Here is a 21,602-nt window from a genome sequence, read left to right on the forward strand (position 1 = left end):
AAAACAAAAAACTTATCGTAAATAAAGATTTTTCCAAGTCCCTTGTTTATCTTCACAGTGACACAGAGAGTAGCTCCAGTCACTTCTTATATGTTTGTTTGTATTCTATTAAGCTCCACTCCTTTCGCACTGATATTTTTCGCCCGAATGCGCAGTAGCTCCACCCACTGAACTCAGTGCTTCAATGGAAACACTTCAGTTTCTCGATGTACAGTATTACCAATGAGTATTAGATTTTGGTGGGATTTTGACTTGGTGTTTATCCTTGATCTTACTGCAATTGTGTGAGAAAAAAAAAATACTTTTCTCTCATGTTTTGCTTGATCTGTAATACTAATTTTCCAATCAGAATCTAGAAACATTATAATCACACCATTTGGTTGAACCTTGATGGTAAACGTTATTCATGCATCTCAGCAGTAGCCTGATCCTTTTCAAATCACAAAACCTGGCTGCCCTTGGCTTCAGGTTACCGCTTGATCGGTTCTTTATTTCAGTTAAAGCGACCCTTGCACAAGTTGAGAATTTACCACACACGAAGCTATTTGACTATTTTCAACAAATAACGAAGAAACATTAAATTTTCACGGAATCATGGTGAAATTCTATCAAAATATTACAGTGACGATAACAACGAACCAGGGCCAAGTGGCCATACTCCACAACCAGTACCTAGTTGGCCTTACTGAAAAAGCAGACCCCAATGGGGTATCTCAAACCGTCAAGCCAGTTTTTACTCCCGATTTTTAGTATTCTGACCCCGACAGACTATTAAGGGAAGTCATTATAGACTTAAGTCTCAGTGTAAACTATTGATAAGGCAAAATACTCGGCCATAAACCAAACGAACGTAGCTCTATATGTACCGCTTGGCAGAACATAATTACAGTGATGTAATGTTTAATAAAGAGCGAAGCGAGCCACAGAGGAGCAAACAACAGTTAGTGAATAATTATGGTTAGTTCATTATATAACCAATATACTCGTAGAGGAAGGGTCAGTGTTAAACCCAGAATACGGAAAAATACTTGCCTGCTCGGCGGACGTACCTAGTACAATGTGTACAACTTGCCATAACATAAAAGCAGTGATGTAATGTTTAATTGCGAGCAAAGCGAGCCATGGCAGAGCAAAGATCAGTATGCGAATAATTCGTGTTAGTTCATTAAGCAAGATACCGAGATACAAGTATTTAGAGAGGTTTACCAAGTTTACATTAGATAGAAAATGGGGCTTAAAAGAAAGCGGGACTGAGATAACTTCGCAAGTGTTGTTCCTCCTTGTTTTTGTATTCATCTGCGACGGGAACGAGTGTCATTTTCGAAGAGCGGAATTTTTTTCGGTTTCCTTTTTCTGAGGAAAAAAAGTAGTTTTTTTCCCAAGTTACATTACCCCGTAGGTATTATTGTACAGTATTACAGGGCAATGTAACTTAGGAAAAAAACTACTTTTTTCTATAGAAAAAATTCCGCTCTCTTCGAAAATGACTCGTTCCCATCGCAAATGAAGTTTCAGAAATATATATATATCTATCTTACGATAATGAGAGACCCCCAGTGGGAACTCGGGGTTTTGGGTGAGGAAAACATACTTGGGAAACGGTATAGAATGGTAAAACAAGCCTTTTCTTCTCTATACATTACCTTCTTGGATGTATAATAACGAAAAGACAAAACAGTATAAGAGGATAAACTTTGGAGGCACCGTTGCAAAGGCTATGTCTCATGAAAAAAATACGGTAATATTGACCTGCGGCAATGTTAACGTAACATGCTAACAGTAGCAGTGTTTTTCATTTAATTTTTGTCATTTTTCTAGTACACTAGGTTGTAATTGCTCCTGTTCGTTCATTTGTACATAGTAGGTTTCGACCTTCTGCGCAAAAACCCCTCCTCCACCAATAGGATTTCTTCTTCTCTAGCCGTCAAATTTAACTATTTGACTTCACCCGCTTTATTCAAGTATATGACTTGAACCAGTACAACTATACTATCCCTTTTATGTAATACCCTCGTATACATATTTCGTTTGACCCCAGTATTACTCTTATTATTATCCAATACCTTATAAAATCACCTCATTTTATATTCCCATTAAATATTTATCATACACCATTTTATCTTGCTATATTACTTTTATACATTTTGTTATTACCTTGTCACACCCAGATTTCACATAAGTCCTTGCTCTGGACAAGTTTCCCATTCTGGTTCATTCATATTTACACTCTAGACTCTGTTGCTTTTCCGTTAACCAATCACCAACCCATACGTATGGAAAGTTTGCACAGGGGGGTTAATATTTCCCTAACCCCACCTTCCAACAAACCCTTTTCCGGTGGAAACCTTTGTCCAAGTCAGGTCTTTGTTAGTTCAAGTGACGTTTATTGTGTATTTTACAATGAAAGTTTTAGAAAATTGTAACGACTGCAGTAATCCATACTTGAAAGTACTTTGGTGAATTCCAATGTTGATAATTTTCTTAAATCTTGTAATGTAATAGCCCAATGTTTACAGTGTTCCAAGTGCAGTACTAAACTAAGACAAAGAAGTTAAGACGTCACAGTCTCGGTCACAACACCACGGTGACCCACAAGTTTCGTCGTCGCAGTCATAAAAGTAAGTTATTAAATTCTTGGTATTATTACAGTTTCATCCATTATGGGAAATGTATTATAATAATATGTTTCCCTAGTACAGCACGTGATAACCAAATACTTCCTCTTAATACATTATTGTCGCTAATGCATACTTACGGAGAAAAAACTATTTAAGGTATTGAAGGTCTTGACTTTTTCTAAGTTTAGTGTATATCTTTCCATGGCCACGCAAGGTACCTCTTGTTAGTTTGTATATCTGTTTTCATCCCACTTTGCTCCTCCCCATTGCGTAATGTGACAATATTTGCTTGAATGCGCATTTGCTCCTCCCACTAATGTCGCTCCTCCAATCAAAATACTACTGGGATCTTTTCAAGGGTTATTATTGGACGATTCATTTTGTCTCTTATTCTTGTTTCAAGGATCTGTTTTTCGTGCAATATAACATTGTAACCGATAGTATTTTGTTTTTTTCCTATTTCATTATGGGAAAAACTCCTGATTGTCGTTTGTTTTGGGTTTGGAAACCTGCCGGTTAAGTTTTCTCGTTACTTAACTGTCATGGATCCTCCGGTGCAGGTGTGCGATATATGTCGTTATTCTTATTTTGATGTGATCGGCCGATTTCATGGTAATTATAATGGTACCCCAGACATTGTGAATCGGTTTCTTCGAGAGCATTTAGTGTTACCTACAAGTGTTTCGTGTGCTAAATGTGATTCGCCTTTACTTTTCCGTGAAGATAGACATGTGTGGTATTGTACAAAATCAGTGAAAATACCTAAAACGAAGAAAAGGCGTTTGTGCAATTATAGTGTTAGTGACTATAAGGGAACTTTTTGGGCTCAAGCCATGGCGTCCTGATGGAAGGTTCCTTTTTGGTAGCTTCCTTGGGTATATAACTACTAAGATATTCCCAGAGAATTTAACCACAGGTTATCACAGAATTCTAACTTCTGGAGCGAGTATCCTAAAGGTTTCCCCTTAAGACATCGTATATCAACAGGGGACGCATGTATTAACGCGCCACATAGCTATCTGCACCTCATACAGAGTTAACACTTCGATATGGAGGGACAGAGAATAGCTGGGGAGCTGTTCCACAGCTAATCCCTTCCGTGGCTACTTTTGGTACTCGAGACGTAAACAAACGGGCGCCACCGCTAGATGACGCCACGTCCGTCCTCATCCTTTGTACAGTAGCTTGCCCTACTTAAGACGGATTTTCCCTGTGCTATACTTATCGCTTTGCATCTTTATTATGTCGCTACCTTCGGCCTCGCCTTCTTCTGGAAAGTTGAGTACAAGGTTCCAGTATTGTTTAGTTAAGCTCTGACCGTAAAGTAAATATTACTTTCCGAGATAATTGTTGTTTTGTGGCAGAGCTGTGCCTCTACTGGACCCGCCATTTTATGGCGTCGTTGTTGTTCTGCATGCCTTATTTAGTTAGCCACAACAACGCTTCCGGCCTCATTTACTAATTGATAACATTAGTTTATTTAGTCTTCATAGCTAGGAACTTTTATATCGTGTTTTGACGCTTTTATCGGTCATCGATTGACCTCATACCAGTTGGCTACTATAGCCCCCAGGCCAGAGTGCCTATATATCAGAGTTCATGCATGATTTTATTAGTGATCCTAGGCTAACTTATGAAGATAGTGGCATTATTTTACAATACTATTGACTGTGATGCAAGTGTTTTCGCCTTCAGGGACCATATAGGGGATAGGTTAGTTAGTGTACCTTCCTAACCTAACCTACAGGTAGGACCCCTATATGCTTCCTTCATCCCCCTGCCCTTGGCATTCCCTCTGCGTAGCCTTGCTTCCCTTACCATGTAAAGGGATCAAGCTCCTACCAGAGTATATTATCACCTCTCAGTCCTCCCTAAGGGAATGAACCCCCCTTAGGGTTGCGCCTGAGAGTGAGGAACGGCTAGCCCTTCCTCTATGGCTAGGACTAAGTCTACGACTGTCCTGCGATAGCGATATGTCTTCTATCCTTCCTAGTTCAGGGCGTTCAGCCCTGCTCTAGGTTAGGTTTTGGAAGGGTAATTCTGTTCCTTGCTGAAACTGTACCCATGCACCGTTTCAGTCAGGCTGCCTTACCTTAGGTTAGGGAGTGTCCTCCCTTCCTTAGTGGCCGCCCTGGTACAGAACCCCTTTCATGGAAGACTCTTCTCTTCTCCCCTCCCCACCTATCGCTTGTATAGCCTAGCCTATACTTAGGCTTGTCTATACCCATCTGTCCCCTGTCCTACAACTCCTCCTTAGGGTGGAGTGATAGGGCTACCTTGAGCTTTTGTGTGCAGTCCGCTCTGGTACATATACCCTTCATAGTGTCCTATGGGGTTAGCCACTGGATGTGTTCTGTATACAGGGGTCTCCCCCTCTTTGGGCGTCCCCTAGCCCTCCCTTGGGCTACCCTAGCTCCCGGTCCTCTGCGGCCCCTGCTTCTGGGTGATAGAGCCAGCCTCTATCATGGGTACACCCTCTCAGGGGGGGATGTCTGGGAGTCCATGGCTGGACTTCTTACATCCCTCCCTCTGTCTCTTTCACTATCCGGGTGCCGGTCCCTTGCCGCCTCCACTGTCGGCGATACCCACCTCCTACCTTGGTGACTCTCCCCATCCCCCCATGGCCCCCAGTCCTCCGTGTGCCGGGGGACTGCCGCCTGCCGCCGGCTTCCAGCCGATGGCTCTTCCCCTCCCTCATAGCTTGGCCGTCCGCCCGCCGGCCGGCCCCCGGAGTGCCGGCATCCGCTGCCGGCAGTCCGGTTCTGCTATAACCATCCTTGTTCCTGTCACCAATCCGGCAACCTCCGGCTGCCGGAGCCGCCGCTCCCCGCCTGCGTGCCGCCGCTGTGCCGGCGGCCGCCACCCTGGTATTACTCTTGACTTCTATATTGTCTTCCTTAATGCCAGAAACTCTGCTGGAGCGGCCTCCGGCGTGCCGGAGGTCTGCCGGAGCCTTCCGGAGGCGTCAAGGCGACTTGCACCCCCTTCTACTAGCTATCATCTGATGTTGATAACCCTACATCGCAACCAGATGGTTTGATTACATAATGGATAGGTATTGCCTTACCGTTCCATTAGTAACCATGCTGTCTTCTTGCATATCACAGATTTCCAGCATGTTGCGTGTATCTTAGCACGGCCGGTTGCCGGAAACCGTTACCCTATGGAATCTTCTACGTTCCATATCCCTGGGTCTGAGTGGCCTCAGTCCCAGTTCTATATCCTTGGCAATCCCTCTAGAAATTCCCACTGCCTACACGGCATGCTATGTGGAATTCTGCCCTGTGTCCTCGGTCCCAACAAATTGCCTACGGATAAGGTTACGGTAACCGGCCGGGCGGGTTACACGGAGGATGTGTCTATCTCCTTCTTTTCCGCCCACTCTCTGAACGTCACAGTATTTCTACCACTGAATATTAGGTTAAAGATTAATCACTTAATACTTAACCTTAAAATAGAAGTCATCCTTATGACTCCCCCGTACTCATGTCCTCTTTCTCTTACAGGAGGAGTACGTGAAGTACGACCATGGCTTCTGTGGAGTGAAGCGCCCGCACTTTTATGGGCACACGGCGTGTAGGACTCACGCCCCTTGTGCAAACAAAAAAGGTGATCTGAAGTCTGGGACCCACTGAACTGTACGGTCTACCGGGAACGCCTGGTTGAGGCGTTCAATAACCCTCCCTCAGCGGAGGTTAGGGACGCTTCTCGAGAGAAGCTACGCAAATGGGTGCGTGGCTTCCAGAAGAACGCCACTGGACCGTACCTTGCTACCGAAGACTTGAGGGCCTTACTGTTCCCAATGGCATCCCCAGACTCTGTGGTCCCCAAGGATCAGATCCCCACCGTCCAGATCACGGTGGAACCCGATGTTGTCATGGCTCAGTCCATGCACGAGTGTCGCCTGGATACCGACAACGCGGAATGTATGTCGGAAGTGTCGGGGACAACGGAGAGGAACCTCATGGCCGAAGAATTGGACTATGAGTAGGACCAAGTGGATTACGCTGGGTCGGAGCAAGAGGTCGCTCCGCCTTCCACCACCACCCCAACTCCTACACCGACGGAAGTATCACTCCCGTCTACCTCCGCCACCCCGGACCCTATCCCAACCAACGCCCAGGAGATGTTTCGGACGCTCGAAGCCATCATGGACAAGTAACTCCGTGAGACACACGAATACATCAGGACCATGGGAAGTTCCAAGGAGCCGAAAAGGAATTCGGTTAAGGACCTCCCTGCATGCTCGCACGCCAACCCCTGGAGGTATGCCGAGCATATGCCGATCGCAACGGGCAGGATCTTCATCAGTGAGAAGGTCGGCTCGGTTGTCCTGGAAGAAGTGGAATTCTTCCCAAGTTTTGAGGCCTACCCGGACTGTTATGTCCGGCTTCGATCCAAACCTGCCTCTAAAGAAGAGACCGAACCTAAGGAGGTGATAGTGTTCGATCTTCCGAAGGCCCAGGCTATAATGGCCAACACCCTTATAAGTAGGGGTTTTACCTGCTCAAGGCTTCCGGCATTGAGCAAGAAACACCCTACCTACGTCGCACCTGATGATGCGATCCTCCCCTTCGTGGAAAAGGCCTTCGCAGCGGTACACAGGGCAGTGGAAGAAGGGAAACCTTTCCCTGCACTGGAGGAGTGCAGACCCTTCTCCCTGGTCACTCCCCCCGATGCTCGACACTGGAAGGAGGTCCAACATACCTTCGTGGTGGGAAAACTAGATCCTGATGTTGCTGGACGTCAGTTTAACGGAGACCTCCCGAAACTTAATAACCACCTCCTTCGTCGGGAACAAGATACGAAAGAAAGACTTGCCGCATCCATGTCCCTCCAGGTCCAGCTTGACGTCATGGCCGGTGACACTAGAGTCCCCGACCACTACATGGTGCTCGCCAAGACGCATCTGGCGACTGTAGTCAAGGACTTACACAGCTTCATGAAGGCTCGGAGAGCTTGTCGTGAATTCGTGTTCTCAAGTGCCACAGTGAGACACGAACCCTGGAGGCTGATTTCCTCCAACATCTGGGGTAAGCACCTCTTTCCCTCTGGTCTAGTGAAAGAGATTATCGACAAGGCCGCCACGGAGAACAGGAACCTTCTTCACAAGTGGGGCATGTCGAAGAAAAGGAAATCCTCTCAGGACGACGGCCCTCAACCTAAGAGGAGATCCTCCAAGCCGAAACCCCAATAACGTCAACAGAGACGGCAGTTTCCGGGACCCGCTACTCCCCAAATAGCTGCTCAGCCACAACAGACCTTTCAGCTGGTCACCCAACCGGTCTTGCCCCAATCACCGGTTTTCACCCCTGCCTTTGAGCAACAGACGACTACCTTTCGTCCCAAAGGTTGAGGCTCAAGCAGAGGTGCAGGCAAGAGACGCATCTCGCCGTCCCTCCAGAGGCAGAGGAGGAAAGGGAGCTAGCGGCCGAGGTACACCCTCGGGACACCAGAAGCAATGAAGTGCTTCCGGTGGGAGGAAGACTCCGCCAATTCCAGGATCGTCGGACCTTCGATCCCTGGGCACACAGCATCGTCGACAAGGGTCTAGGCTGGAGTTGGACTCAACCACCCCCAACCTTCCAGCTATTCTTCCAACAATCTCCCCCCCCCCCCCCTTCTGGAAGAATATGTCCTGGATCTCTTGAACAAGAAGGTGATTAGGAGGGTAAAGTCAACCAGGTTCCAAGGGAGACTGTTTTACGTCCCCAAGAAGGACTCAGACAAGCTCAGTCATTCTAGACTTATCCCCCCTCAACAAGTTCATAGCGAACAACAAGTTCAAGATGCTGACTCTTCATCAGATAAGGACCCCTCTGCCTCAGGGTTCCTACACGGTCTCCATAGACCTGGCGGATGCCTATTGGTACATCCCAATGAACCACCACGCTTCCTCCTACCTAGGATTTCGACTCCAAAAGGAAAAGCTACGCCTTCAGGGCCATGCCCTTCGGCCTCAAAGTGGCCCCTCGGATCTTCACAAAGCTGGCAGATGCCATTGTTTAACAGCTGCGCCTCCGAGACGTCCAGGTGATGGCCTACCTCGACGACTGGCTAGCTTGGGCTCCATCGCCCGAGGATTGTTTAAAATCCTGCAACAAAGTCACCCAGTTCCTAGAACACCTGGGATTCAAGATAAACGCGAAGAAATCTCGCCTCTCTCCAGCTCAAAGGTTCCAATGTCTAAGAACCCAGTCACACCGCCTTTCCATCCCCCAGAAGAAAAGGAAGGAAATAGCAGGGTCTGTCAAGCGACTGCTGAAATCCAAATGGATCTCAAGACGTCAGCAGGAACGAGTTCTAGGCTCTCTACAGTTCGCCTCAGTGACAAACCCAGTGCTACGTGCACAGCTAAAGGATGCCGCGGGAGTCTGGAGACGTTCCGCATCCATCGCTCGAAGAGACCTCAAGAGACGGCTCCCAAACAGACTTCGGCTGCTCCTCAAGCCGTAGTCGGAAGCAAAGGCCCTGAAAAGGTCCATTCCTCTTTAACACCCACCTCCATCACTCAACATCCACACGGATGCTTCGCTGGAGAGTTGGGGAGGTCACTCCCACCAAAAATAGGCTCAAGGCACATGGTCTCCCCTATTCAAGACGTTTCACATCAACATCTTGGAGGCCACGGCGGTCCTTCTAACACTGAAGAAACTCTCCCCGCCTCCCTCGATCCATAGTCGTCTATCCCTAGACAACTTGGTGGTAGTTTGATGTCTCAATCGCCAAGGCTCAAGATCGCCCCAGATAATCAGGTGCTTCTGACAATCTTCCGTCTGGCAGAGAAGAAGAAATGGCACCTGTCTGCAGTTCACCTACAAGGATCCCGCAACGTGACGGCGGACGCTCTATCCCGGAAAAGTCCGATAGAGTCGGAATGGTCTCTAGACGCAAGATCATTCTCCTTCATCTCTCACCAAGTCCCAGAACTTCAGACCGATCTCTTCGCAACGAGCGACAATAATCAACTTCCTCGATATGTAGCCCCGTCCGAGGACCCCAAGGCAGAGGCAGTGGTCGCCATGTCACTGGACTGGAACAGATGGTCCAAGATCTACCTGTTCCCTCCCACCAACCTTCTGCTGAAAGTCCTCTCCAAGCTGAGAACCTTCAAAGGGACAGCGGCCCTAGTGGCTCCCAAGTGGCCCCGGAGCAATTGGTACCCCCTGGTCCTAGAGCTGCAGCCCACGCTGATCCCTCTCCCGGGCCCAGTACTCTCCCAGCAAGTACAGAAGTCGACTGTCTTCGCTTCATCATCGAAAATCAAGGACCTTCATCTCATGATTTTCTCTCCCTAGCCGCGAAGAAAAGGTTTGGGATTTTGAAGAAAAGTCTAGACTTCCCCGAGGAATACAAGACCGAATCCACACGACGGCAATACGAATCATCCTGGAGAAAATGGGTCTCATTCGTCAAGGCAAAAATCCTACGGAAATCACCATTGATTTTTGCATGTCCTTCTTTATTCACCTTCACGGACAGGGCTTGGCAGCCAACACGATTTCTCCTTGCAAATCGGCCTTGACTAGACCACTAATGTATGCCTCCAACTTGGACAATGATTCATGTCCTCTCAAGGATCTGACTCAGAAAGTTATCTTTCTCTTTGCTCTTGCTTCAGGTGCCCGAGTCAGCGAAATAGTGGCATTATCAAGGGACGAGGGCCACATCCTGTTTACAGATTCAGGTGACCTTACCCTCTTCCCGGATCCGACGTTTCTCGCCAAAAACGAATTACCCACCAAAAGATGGGGCCCTTGGAGAATATGCCCCCTGAAGGAAGATGCCTCTCTATGTCCAGTAGAGAGCCTCAAGGTCTATCTTCATAGAACTTCGGACTTTGGTGGAGGCCAACTCTTAAAAGGAGGAACTTCGGACAGCGACCTGTCACTGTAACAACTAAGAGCGAAAATCACCTACTTCATTCGCAGAGCGGATCCTGACAGTTCACCCGCCGGTCACGATCCTAGAAAAGTTGCATCGTCTCTGAATTTCTTTCAGAGTATGGATTTCGAAAGTCTTAAGAGTTTCACAGGCTGGAAATCCTCGCGTGTTTTCTTCAAACATTATGCGAAACAAGTGCACGAAGTCAAACAATTGTGGTAGCCGCAGGTAGTGTTATGAAACCTGCACCTAACTCTGCATAGAACAGTGAGTTACTTGGGACTCTAACTCCTCGGGTGCCTATGTTGACCCTCGCGTGATACGTAGTGCTTTTAAAAAACACTTAGTGCTTTTTCATAGACTGTTCTTCTCCCAGGTGAAATGTCATAGTCGTCACATGAGTGCCGCATGCCTAGAGCATGATGTGTTTTATTTTAATAGACTGACGTTCCTTTGGAACGAGTGCCTACTAATAGTTTGAAATTCCATTTCAGATTCAAGAGCAAGTCTTTCATGACTATGTACATTATAATTTATTGTAAATAACCTTTACAATTTTATTGCATTTCTTTAACATGTTCTGCAATGGTGAAATAAAATTTCTATTTTATTACTTGTGCGTCTCAATCCGCTCCTACTTATACTATGAAATACATGACTGTCATAGTTTTATTATCCCCTTCCTCTTATGTCAATGAAGATGACTAAGGGTTCAACCCTTATCATATACTCACTTCTGCAATGTAATATTCCTACTCGAATACTTACTTACATCATACCTTAGAGACCAGACGACTCTATTCACATACAGTGCCTAACCACCACTTGTCTGCCTTTGTGAATGTTCCTATATGAATGCCAATCATTCAGTCTTGTCTCCGAGTTCTTCATGTTCTCCCAGCAAGGTGAGTAGCCCTTCGATGACCACTTTGATCTTCGGCATGGTCCGTTGGGACTTCGCTGCCAGGGGGGGCAGGAAGTTTCTTCCCATCGGTTCTCTTATTGAGGTTACTATGCTTATCCTGTCAAAGCCCTAGGCACTTCCACCACAAGGGGAAAATCTACCACGATACATTGATTCTCTGGTACTCTTCCATCAGGACGCCATGGCTTGAGCCCAAAAAACGGATTTTGAGCGAAGCGAAAAATCTATTTTTGGGTGAGATAGCCATGGCGTCCTGATGGACCCTCCCAGCTACTTTATTCAGTTTGTCAGGTCCCACCCTGCGCTGCTGTATCATGGTGATTGGCAAGCAACTGACTTCAGGATGAGGACGGACGTGGCGTCATCTAGCGGTGGCGCCCGTTTGTTTACGTCTCGAGTACCAAAAGTAGCCACGGAAGGGATTAGCTGTGGAACAGCTCCCCAGCTATTCTCTGTCCCTCCATATCGAAGTGTTAACTCTGTATGAGGTGCAGATAGCTATGTGGCGCGTTAATACATGCGTCCCCTGTTGATATACGATGTCTTAAGGGGAAACCTTTAGGATACTCGCTCCAGAAGTTAGAATTCTGTGATAACCTGTGGTTAAATTCTCTGGGAATATCTTAGTAGTTATATACCCAAGGAAGCTACCAAAAAGGAACCTTCCATCAGGACGCCATGGCTATCTCACCCAAAAATAGATTTTTCGCTTCGCTCAAAATGTTATTTTCCTTAGTAAAATAGATTTTTGAATATACTTACCCGATGATCATATAGCTGCATCCCTGCTGCCCGACAGAAAAAACCTACGGGCGGAATACGCCAGCGATCGCTATACAGGTGGGGGTGTACATCAACAGCGCCATCTGTCAAGTAGGTACTCAAGTACTCGATGTCAACAAAGAACCAATTTTCTCCTCTGTCCCCTGGGTCTCTATTGGGGAGGAAGGGTGGGTCCTTTAATTTATGATCATCGGGTAAGTATATTCAAAAATTTATTTTACTAAGGAAAATAACATTTTTCAATATTAAACTTACCCGATGATCATATAGCTGATTCACACCCAGGGGGGTGGGTAGAGACCAGCATTACATGTTGACATTATTATGAGCTAAGTATTCCGTATTTCATCTTAGCAGTTATTCAAAATAACAAGCATAAAATAAATAAGTACCTGGTAAGGAAGACGACTTGAACAATTACTCTGCCTTTTTAAGTACGTCTTCCTTACTGAGCCTCGCGATCCTCATAGGATGCTGAGCGACTCCTAGGAGCTGAAGTATGAAGGGTTGCAACCCATACTAAAGGACCTCATCAAAACCTCTAATCTAGGCGCTTCTCAAGAAATGATTCTGACCACCCGCCAAATCAAGTAGGATGCGAAAGGCTTCTTAGCCTTCCGGACAACCCAAAAATACTTCAAGAGAAAGATTAAAAAGGTTCTGGAATTAGGGAATTGTAGTGGTGGAGCCCCCACCACTACTGCACTCGTTGCTACGAATGGTCCCAGAGTGTAGCAGTTCTCGTAAAGAGACTGGACATTCTTAAGATAAAAGACGCGAACACTGATTTGCTTTTCCAATAGGTTGCGTCGAATATACTTTGCAGAGATCTATTTTGTTTAAAGGCCACGGAAGTTGTGACAGCTCTAACTTCGTGTGTCCTTACCTTCAGCCAAGCTTGGTCTTCCTCATTCAGAAGGGAATGAGCTTCTCGTATTAACAGTCTGATAAAATAGGATAAAGAATTCTCTGCATAGGCAAAGATGGATTCTTAACTGAACACCATAAAGCTTCAGACGGGCCTCGTAAAGGTTTTTTAAAATAGAACTTAAAGAGCTCTTACAGGACATAATACTCTTTCTAGTTCATTTCCAACCATACGATAAGTCTGGAATATCGAACGATATTGGTCAAGGCCGAGAAGGCAGCTCGTGTTTGGCTAGAAAACCAATTTGTAGAACATGTAGCCGTTTCGGATGAGAATCCGATGTTCTTGCTGAAGGCATGAATCTCACTGACTCTTTTAGCTGAGGTTAAGCATATCAGGAAAAGAGTCTTAAAGGCGAGATCTTTCAGGGAGGCTGATTGAAGTGGTTCGAACCTGTCTGACATAAGGAATCTTAGAACCACGTCTAAATTCCAACCAGGTGTAACCAAACGACGCTCCTGCGTGGTCTCAAAAGACTTAAGGAGGTCCTGTAGATCTTTATTGTTGGAAAGATCTAAGCCTCTGTGACGGAAGACTGATGCCAACATGCTTCTGTAACCCTTGATAGTGGGAGCTGAAAGAGATCGTTCTTTCCTCAGGTATAAGAGGAAGTCAGCTATTTGAGTTACAGAGGTACTGGTCGAGGATATGGATACTGACTTGCACCAGTTTCAGAAGATTTCCCACTTCGATTGGTAGACTCTAAGGGTGGATGTTCTCCTTGCTCTAGCAATCGCTCTGGTTGCCTCCTTCGAAAAACCTCTAGTTCTCGAGAGTCTTTCGATATTCTGAAGGCAGTCAGACGAAGAGCGTGGAGGCCTTGGAGTACCTTCTTTACGCGTGGCAGACGTAGCAGGTCCACCCTTAGGGGAAGTGTTCTGGGAACGTCTACTAGCCATCGAAGTACCTCGGTGAGTTATTCTCTCGCGGGCCAGAGGGAAGCAACTAGCGTCAACTTTGTCCCTTCGTGAGAGGCGAACTTCTGAAGTACCTTGTTGACAATCTAGAACGGAGGGAATGCATATAGATCTAGATGTGACCAATCTAGTAGAAAGGCATCTATATGAACTACTGCTGGGTCCGGGATAGGTGAGCAAAGTATTGGGAGCCTCTTGGTCATCGAGGTTGCGAAGAGAACTATGGTTGGCTGGCCCCAGGTGGCCCAAAGTCTCTTGCATACATCCTTGTGGAGGGTCCAATATGTTGGAATTATTTGTCCCTTCCTACTGAGACAAACTGCTATGACATTCAAGTTGCCTTGGATGAACCTCGTTACTAGTGAAAAGTCTAGACCTGTTGAACAGGAGAGGAGGTCTCTTGCGAACTCGTACCATGTCAGAGAGTAGGTCCCTCCTTGCTTGGAGATGTACGTCAAAGCAGGGTGTTGACCGTGGTCACCTCCACCACTTTGCCTTGAAGGAGAGACCTGAAGCTTTTCCAGGTCAGACGTACTGCCAGAAGCTTCTTGCAGTTGAAATGCATTGTCCTTTGACTCGAGTTCCATAATCCCGAGCATTCCCTACCGCCTAATGTCGCACCCCAGCCTACGTCCGATGCGTCCGAGAAGAGAACGTGGTTGGGAGTCTGAACAGTCAGGGGAAGACCCTTTCAAAGGTTGATAAAGTCCTTTCACCAAGTCAGACCAGACTTTATCTTTCCGGAAACCGGGATCGAGACCGCTTCTAGCGTCTTGTCCTTTTCCAGTGAAAAGCTAGATGATACAGAAGAGGACGGAGGTGTAGTCTTCCAAGTGACACAAATTGAACCACGGATGACAGTGTCCTAACCAGACTCATCCACAGCCTGACAGGGCAGTGTTCCTTCTTCAGCATCTCCTGGATGGATAGCAGGGCTGGGGGTTGATCGTCTTGTTCAGCAATGTCCTCATCAGAGGGTTCCTCATCCGAAACTGATGAGGAAACGGCAACGGAGTGGGCAACGTCTGACTCGCTGAATCCGGTCGCACTGGTGGATGCGTGACGGAGCCGGACACAAGATCATGGTACTGCTGCACAGTCTGTGAACTGTCAACCATGGGGACGCGAGGACGTACAGCGTCAACCCGAAACTGTCTAGACTGTCTGGGTTGTGCAGTCAACCCCCTACAGGGTTGCTGAGGTTGCCGCACTGCGTCACAACAAGTCACCTCTGCTGGTTGTTGAACGTCTTCCTAGTGACACACTGAACGTCCACAACCACCTCCGAGAGTCGCTTAACGTCAACGTGCGACTGGCAACCCACACTGGGTCGCACCGGTGGAGGAACCATCTCAACTGGCGGACGTGAGTAGGATACCTCAGCGTCAACAGGGCGTACAACCAACCGGTAGGAAGGTTGTTGGCTAGAAGGTTCTTCTCCGTAAAAAATCCTCTAACAAGGACACAAGCTTGGACTGCATGTCTTGCAACAAAGCCCATAGGGTCTATGGGAGCAGGTATGGCAACAGACGGGGTTAGCGACTGAAGCGGAACCATTTACCTCCCTGGAAGCCTTGTTATGCTTTAATTAAAGTCCATAGGAGGCTAAGCAGCTTAAGGCTCCTCTCCAAAAGACAGAGTCCTCAAAGGAATATCAGAAGGAGGGAGAACAGCACTTTCTCATCTACAGGAACCATGTCCGAGAAAAGCTAGGTTATCTCAGTGAGGGTCTCACTGGTGCAAAAGCAGCAGACCAGAAGGCAACGTTATGTAACTGCTTGACAGTCTGTGAACTGTCAAAAACTGAACTGTCAACCATAACAGGTGCGTGAGGACATACAGCACTGGTGCATTAGTAGCAGACCAGAAGGCAACGTCATGTAACTGCTTGACAGTCTGTGAACTGTCAAAAAACTGAACTGTCAACCACAACAGGCGCGTGAGGACATACAGCACTGGTGCATTAGTAGCAGACCAGAAGGCAACGTTACTGCTTGACAGTCTGTGAGCTGGCAACAACCAAAGCTGTGTGGGGAAGCCTCAACTCCTGACTGACTAGTCTGCTGCGGGCGAGTGGCGGTAACCACAGTGGGTTGCGGAGGCTGACACACCGTGTCAAAACACGGCAGCTTGTGGTAGCTCACGCACGGCAACGGAGTGCTCCGTGTGTCTGTGGGAGTCAGCATGCGTCTGGCAGGGTCGACTGCGCATGGGTGGAGGAGCTCTCACAACAAGAGTGTGGGAGCAGGCAGCCATGCTGGGCGCACAACCGTGGCAGGTTGTAGGCAAACGGGTGCATCGTCAACCTTCTCCGCAGTCGGAGTGTGGGAGCAGGCAACAACCAAAGCGGAGTGGTGGTGCGTGGTGGGGACTGCCGTGGGTTGCGGAAACTAACGCATCGCGTCAAAACACGGCAGTTTGACTCCACCTTCCCACTGCTGATGCGGTAGCTCACGCATGTTAACGGAGGGAGCCGCACGTCGGCTAACGTTAACATAAGTCTGGCAGGGTCGATTGCGCATCGGAGGTGGAGCTCTCCGCAGCCGGAGTGTGGGAGCAGGCAGCCTCAGCGTGAGCTGGGCGCACAACCGTGGCAGGTTGTAGGCTAACGAGAGCAGAGTCAACCTCTCCGCACGAAACTCCTGCATAACCGCAGCTAACTGAGTCTGCATAGACTGCAGTTAAGACCACTTAGGGTCTACAAAAAACGGCAACAAACGGAGCTACTGTCCGTTGTGACTGAGGGTCTAAAACAGCTGGTGCGGCAACAGACGGAGTTACTGCCTGTTGCGGTACCACCTTGCCTCTCTTGGGAGGTGTGCAGTCGTCGGATGACTGCAGCGAGTCCGAACTAACCCAGTGGCTACACCTAGGCCGTTGGACTTGCGCGGAAGGGACCGACTTGCACTTAAAAGCTGCAAGATTTGGTCCATGGTTTCTACGAGAAACCTCTTCCGCAGACGAGGAATAAATGGGCTCTCTCGTCTTTGTGTGGGTGGGGCGATCTCACGTCGGCAACATGTGTAGATACGCCCGAAACCACGGAGGGAAAAACGTCTGATCGTCGATCAAGGCCTGTGGAACCCATAAGTCGTTCGACATTACTTCTCCCCTGGGCTTGGGAGCTTGTAAGAGGTCCCGGACTAGGTGAACAACTGGCACGAACAGACGAACCCTCGGACGCAACACTGTAACACTTTGCGCATATCACTTTATCACTTTTGATTTTCTGTTTGCACTTATTTCACTGAAATCGAAACTTTAACTGATTTCTACCTGAAACACGCAATCCTATCCTTCATTAAAAGGTAGTAATTGCGAAAACAGTTTTACAATGCAACAGAAAAACATAAATAAAGATAAAGAATTCAGTGGCTGGAAAAGAGACTAAACACTAGATCAAATAAACTACGTTTACAATCTCTCACCGCATAAAGCCTGGGAACAAGAATAAAACCCTAGAAACGTTTTACCTTCTTCCCCTACAGCGACTAGGGAGAAGAGTAAAAAACGAGAACAACGTTACCCGCTTGAACGAAACGTTTATTCTCCTCTCTCTCCCTCCGTCTCTATCTCTCTCTCTCTTCTCTCTTGACTTAGCACCTGAGAGAAGAGCCCAATTATATATCGTTAAAACATGTTATTTGCTAAAGGAAAAAACTGAAAGGTTTCCCAAATAAAAAGTTCCTTTATTTAGAATTTAAACCATAAGTTAAGAAAGAATGAACGAAACGCTAGAATCGGTTTACTCTTACTGCAACGTGAAACCGTGATACACTCTCTCTCTAACGTAACGATAGAGCGCATGTTGAACGTTCTGAACGTCAACAACTGCGGAGACTAAAAAACTAAACGTTAGTTCATCTTTGAAAACAGTACGAGACTATCAAAGAAATTCTTTCATAAAACATTAAAATTAAAAAAGTATTAAATTCTTAAAAGGTTAAATACGATATGACGGGCTCAATGTTAATTAACTTCGGTTCCAAGTAAGGACCGCCTACTATTAGGAAAGGTCGCATATAAACAAACATAAAAATTAATTTTTATAAGTTTATAATAAATGGAAAGTTAACCGAAGAGGCCTAAAAAGGCGGAGAGATATAAAATAAATGGATCTATAACGTGTTAAGCAAAATTACCAAAAACCTAAACACACTTCCGTCTAAGGGAAGGGTCGGCCATTTAAAAGTGAAAGAGAGTCCATACTCTCTTCGTCACCATAATTAAATCTATCCAAAACGAGTTCAAGTTTTGAAATGAAGAAAAAACCCCTGCATAGCGAAAGCTCAAAACTGGAATAGTGTACTTCACCAAATCGTTGTGAAAACAAATCCAGTTAGGGACGGCGTATTTAGTAGGTCTTGCCAGTGGCACGACAGAGGGAAAATTGGTTCTTTGTTGACATCGAGTACTTGAGTACCTACTTGACGGATGGCGCTGTTGATGTACACCCCCACCTGTATAGCGATCGCTGGCGTATTCCGCCCGTAGGTTTTTTCTGTCGGGCAGCAGGGATGCAGCTATATGATCATCGGGCAAGTTTAATATTGAAAAATCCGTTTTTCTTCAAGGGTCCCACCTTCCCCCGTGGAAATTAATTTTATTTGTCAATCACTGGTTGCATAAGTGTTGGGACCACCATTTTGTAATTAAGGGCCTCAGTATATCTCCTTCTACTAGTGTAGACTGGAGAAGCTTTTGTTCAGAAGAGACTGAATTTAGTTTTGATAACCAAGAGGCTATTAGTGGTGAAGGTGTAATCGTTGAGATTGACGAATCTCATTTTGGAAAACGGAAGTATGACCGTGGAAGGCCTCTGAGTGACATATGGGTGTTGGGGGGTATTGAGAGGCAGTCCAAAAAAACATTTATTGTGCCTTTAATTGACCCATTACCACGGAAGCGTGATGCAGCTACCCTCATCCTTTTAATTGAGAAGTACATTAAACGGGGCAGCATTGTTGTTAGTGATAAGTGGCGGGCTTATAATTCTCTGCAGTCTCTTGGATACGATCACCGTACTGTAAACCATTCTGAAAATTTTGTGGATCCTTCAAACCCCGACACCCATACCCAAAACATTGAACGTCTTTGGCGGGAGCTGAAGGAATGGATACAACGGCCTGGTAACCGTTGTGAATACTTCAGGCAGTATTTGTCACGTTTTATTTTTATACACAAATACCCTGAGGAGGAGCTGCTCCATCATTTTTTTATCACGGCCAGCAAACTGTATCCTCCACAATCTGAGGCACAACGGGTTCCAGTAGCTATTGATGATTCAGAAGAGGGTCAACCACAGCCTTCCACATCATCATCGTCAGGTTCCATTTAAGGTAAGAAGTGACTTAACAAAATATATATTTAAATTTAGCCCGGGGTAAAGGGGGGTCGCAGGGGGGGTCGCAGGGGGGGCGGAGCCCCCCCACAACCCCCCCCCCCCCCGGTAGGGATACAGGGCCCCTAGGCTAGGTTAGGTGGGTTTATTAGGTTCGGTAGTGCCCTGAAAATCACTGTAACCTTAAGGGGGGGGTTGCAGGGGGGGGCAGAGCCCCCCCCCCCCCCCCCCCCCGTAGGGGTACAGGGCCCCTAGGCTAGGTTAGGTGGGTTTATTAGGTTCGGTAGTGCCCTGAAAATCACTGTGACCTTAAGGGGGGGTCGCAGGGGTGTCGGAGCCCCCCCCCGGTAGGGGTACAGGGCCCCTAGGCTAGGTTAGGTGGGTTTATTAGGTTCGGTAGTGCCCGGTAGGGCTAGGTAGGGGTATAGAGGGAGGGGTGGTGGAACATTAATTAGTGCAAATATCATTGGACGCCCCCTCCCCCACCCAAAACCCCGGTTCCCACCTGGGGTCCCCCATAATTGTTGGGATAAAGAAGGGTATTTCTGCATTACAACATAATATGCAACAAAAACAATAAAAACATGGTTACAAAAACTGATTTTTCTGGAAAAACTTGTGGTTTTAACTCCATAGTAAATCTCTAAATCGGATGGTTTGCAGTCAAAATAAACGTTAAATTCGTTGAAACTACACTATTTCTGATGCAACAAATATATTTTTATTCGTTTCCACATAATGGATGAAACTGTAAATTTACCAAATTCTTTAATTTTAATGTGTTAGATTTATTATTTTATTAGCGTGAGCAGCTCAACATTACCGTTTGCCAGTGCATACGAGCTTGACGTTTTATTTTCCTGCGAGCGTAAGCGAGCCAGTGGCGGAACAAGAACCATTATATTTAGCGTTGCTAATGTTATCGTAATATTGCATGTCAGAGTAACATTGCTATTGTTAGCGTGCGCAGCTAAACTTTACCGTTTGCCAGTGCACACGAGCTTGACGTTTCATTTTCCTGCGAGCCAGTGGCGGAACAAGAACCATTATATATAGTGTTGCTAATGTTATCGTAACAGTGCTAACGTTAGCGTAACATTGCTAATGTTAGCATGCGTAGCTCAACATTACCTTTGGAAGTTTTTGTTTTCTGGTGAGGAAAGCGATCCCGAATTGGAACAAAACCCATTATATATAAACATTTTAACAGAAAATATATGTTTTCCAGTGGTAAGTAACGTGATTTAAGGGGTTTTCACCTTCATTTCAACAGCAACAACAACAACAACCAGTTCGGCTACTTAAAGTTAGTCTTACTGGTTGTTCTGTTTGTATGCGGTTGAAATGAAGGTCAAATTCGGTCAAATCACGTCATTTACTACAGGAAAACGTATTTTCTGTTCGAAATGAGAATCTGTAATATAGTAAAACTTTACCGTCCTGTAATGCAGTACAATAATACCTGGACTAATGAAAAATATGTTATTCATGCAAAAATAGCTGGGTGGGAATCTATCGAAATATTACCAAAGGCGAAAGAGTCGCCTAGGCAAAGTCGGACCAAGCGAAGGCTAACTGTCCCATTATAACCAAACAACTTAATCATAACTTAAAACTAAAGATTAACGTGTTAACAGATACTCATAGCCTACCGTAATTAATAATACTGTCTATTTCCCCTCTCGGTATTCCATATAACGTACTATAAAAAAAAAGTCTACGGCACACGAGTAAATTACGTAGCAGTCACAAGGAAGGTACATACCAACGACAGTAAATACTGTAAATGGAACTGAAAGACAGGAAAGCCTTCCTATGAAAAGAAACCCTGGGTGCTTGATTAGCGCCATCTATTGACCACGCGGCCAACTAACTGGCTAAACAAAACTCTCCGGAATTCGATATTTCAGATGGTTCATATGTTAATGTAATAGTTATCCAGTAATTGGGGTATTATTATTCGTCTAATGATTTTTTATATATTTCTATTAAATCGTATAATCTTTTTCATACTATATAGCTTGTTCATTTACTTTCTCATTAGATGAGGAGTGAGGACGCTCTTCCTTTAAGAAGATGAGTTAATGAAAAATTTAATACGTATATGTAACATGTATATGTAATATTATTAAATACCCGACTGCGTACATCACCATTAAACTATGACTAATCTTAAGACTTTACACAAATCTACAAAATGCAAGTT

General features: G+C 46.1%; 1 long non-coding RNA gene across 1 annotated transcript in view; it reads right to left on the reverse strand.

The window, feature by feature from the left end:
• Nucleotides 1–21,156, reverse strand: part of LOC137616398 (uncharacterized) — an 876,314-nt gene extending 855,158 nt beyond the window's left edge. The window contains exon 1 of the long non-coding RNA XR_011039424.1: nt 21,049–21,156. This is a non-coding gene — a long non-coding RNA (uncharacterized lncRNA). The remainder of the gene's footprint in view (nt 1–21,048) is intronic.
• Nucleotides 21,157–21,602: the final 446 nt, after the last annotated feature.

This window comes from Palaemon carinicauda, chromosome 22 (assembly GCF_036898095.1).
Source record: "Palaemon carinicauda isolate YSFRI2023 chromosome 22, ASM3689809v2, whole genome shotgun sequence".
Classification (NCBI taxonomy): domain Eukaryota; kingdom Metazoa; phylum Arthropoda; class Malacostraca; order Decapoda; family Palaemonidae; genus Palaemon; species Palaemon carinicauda.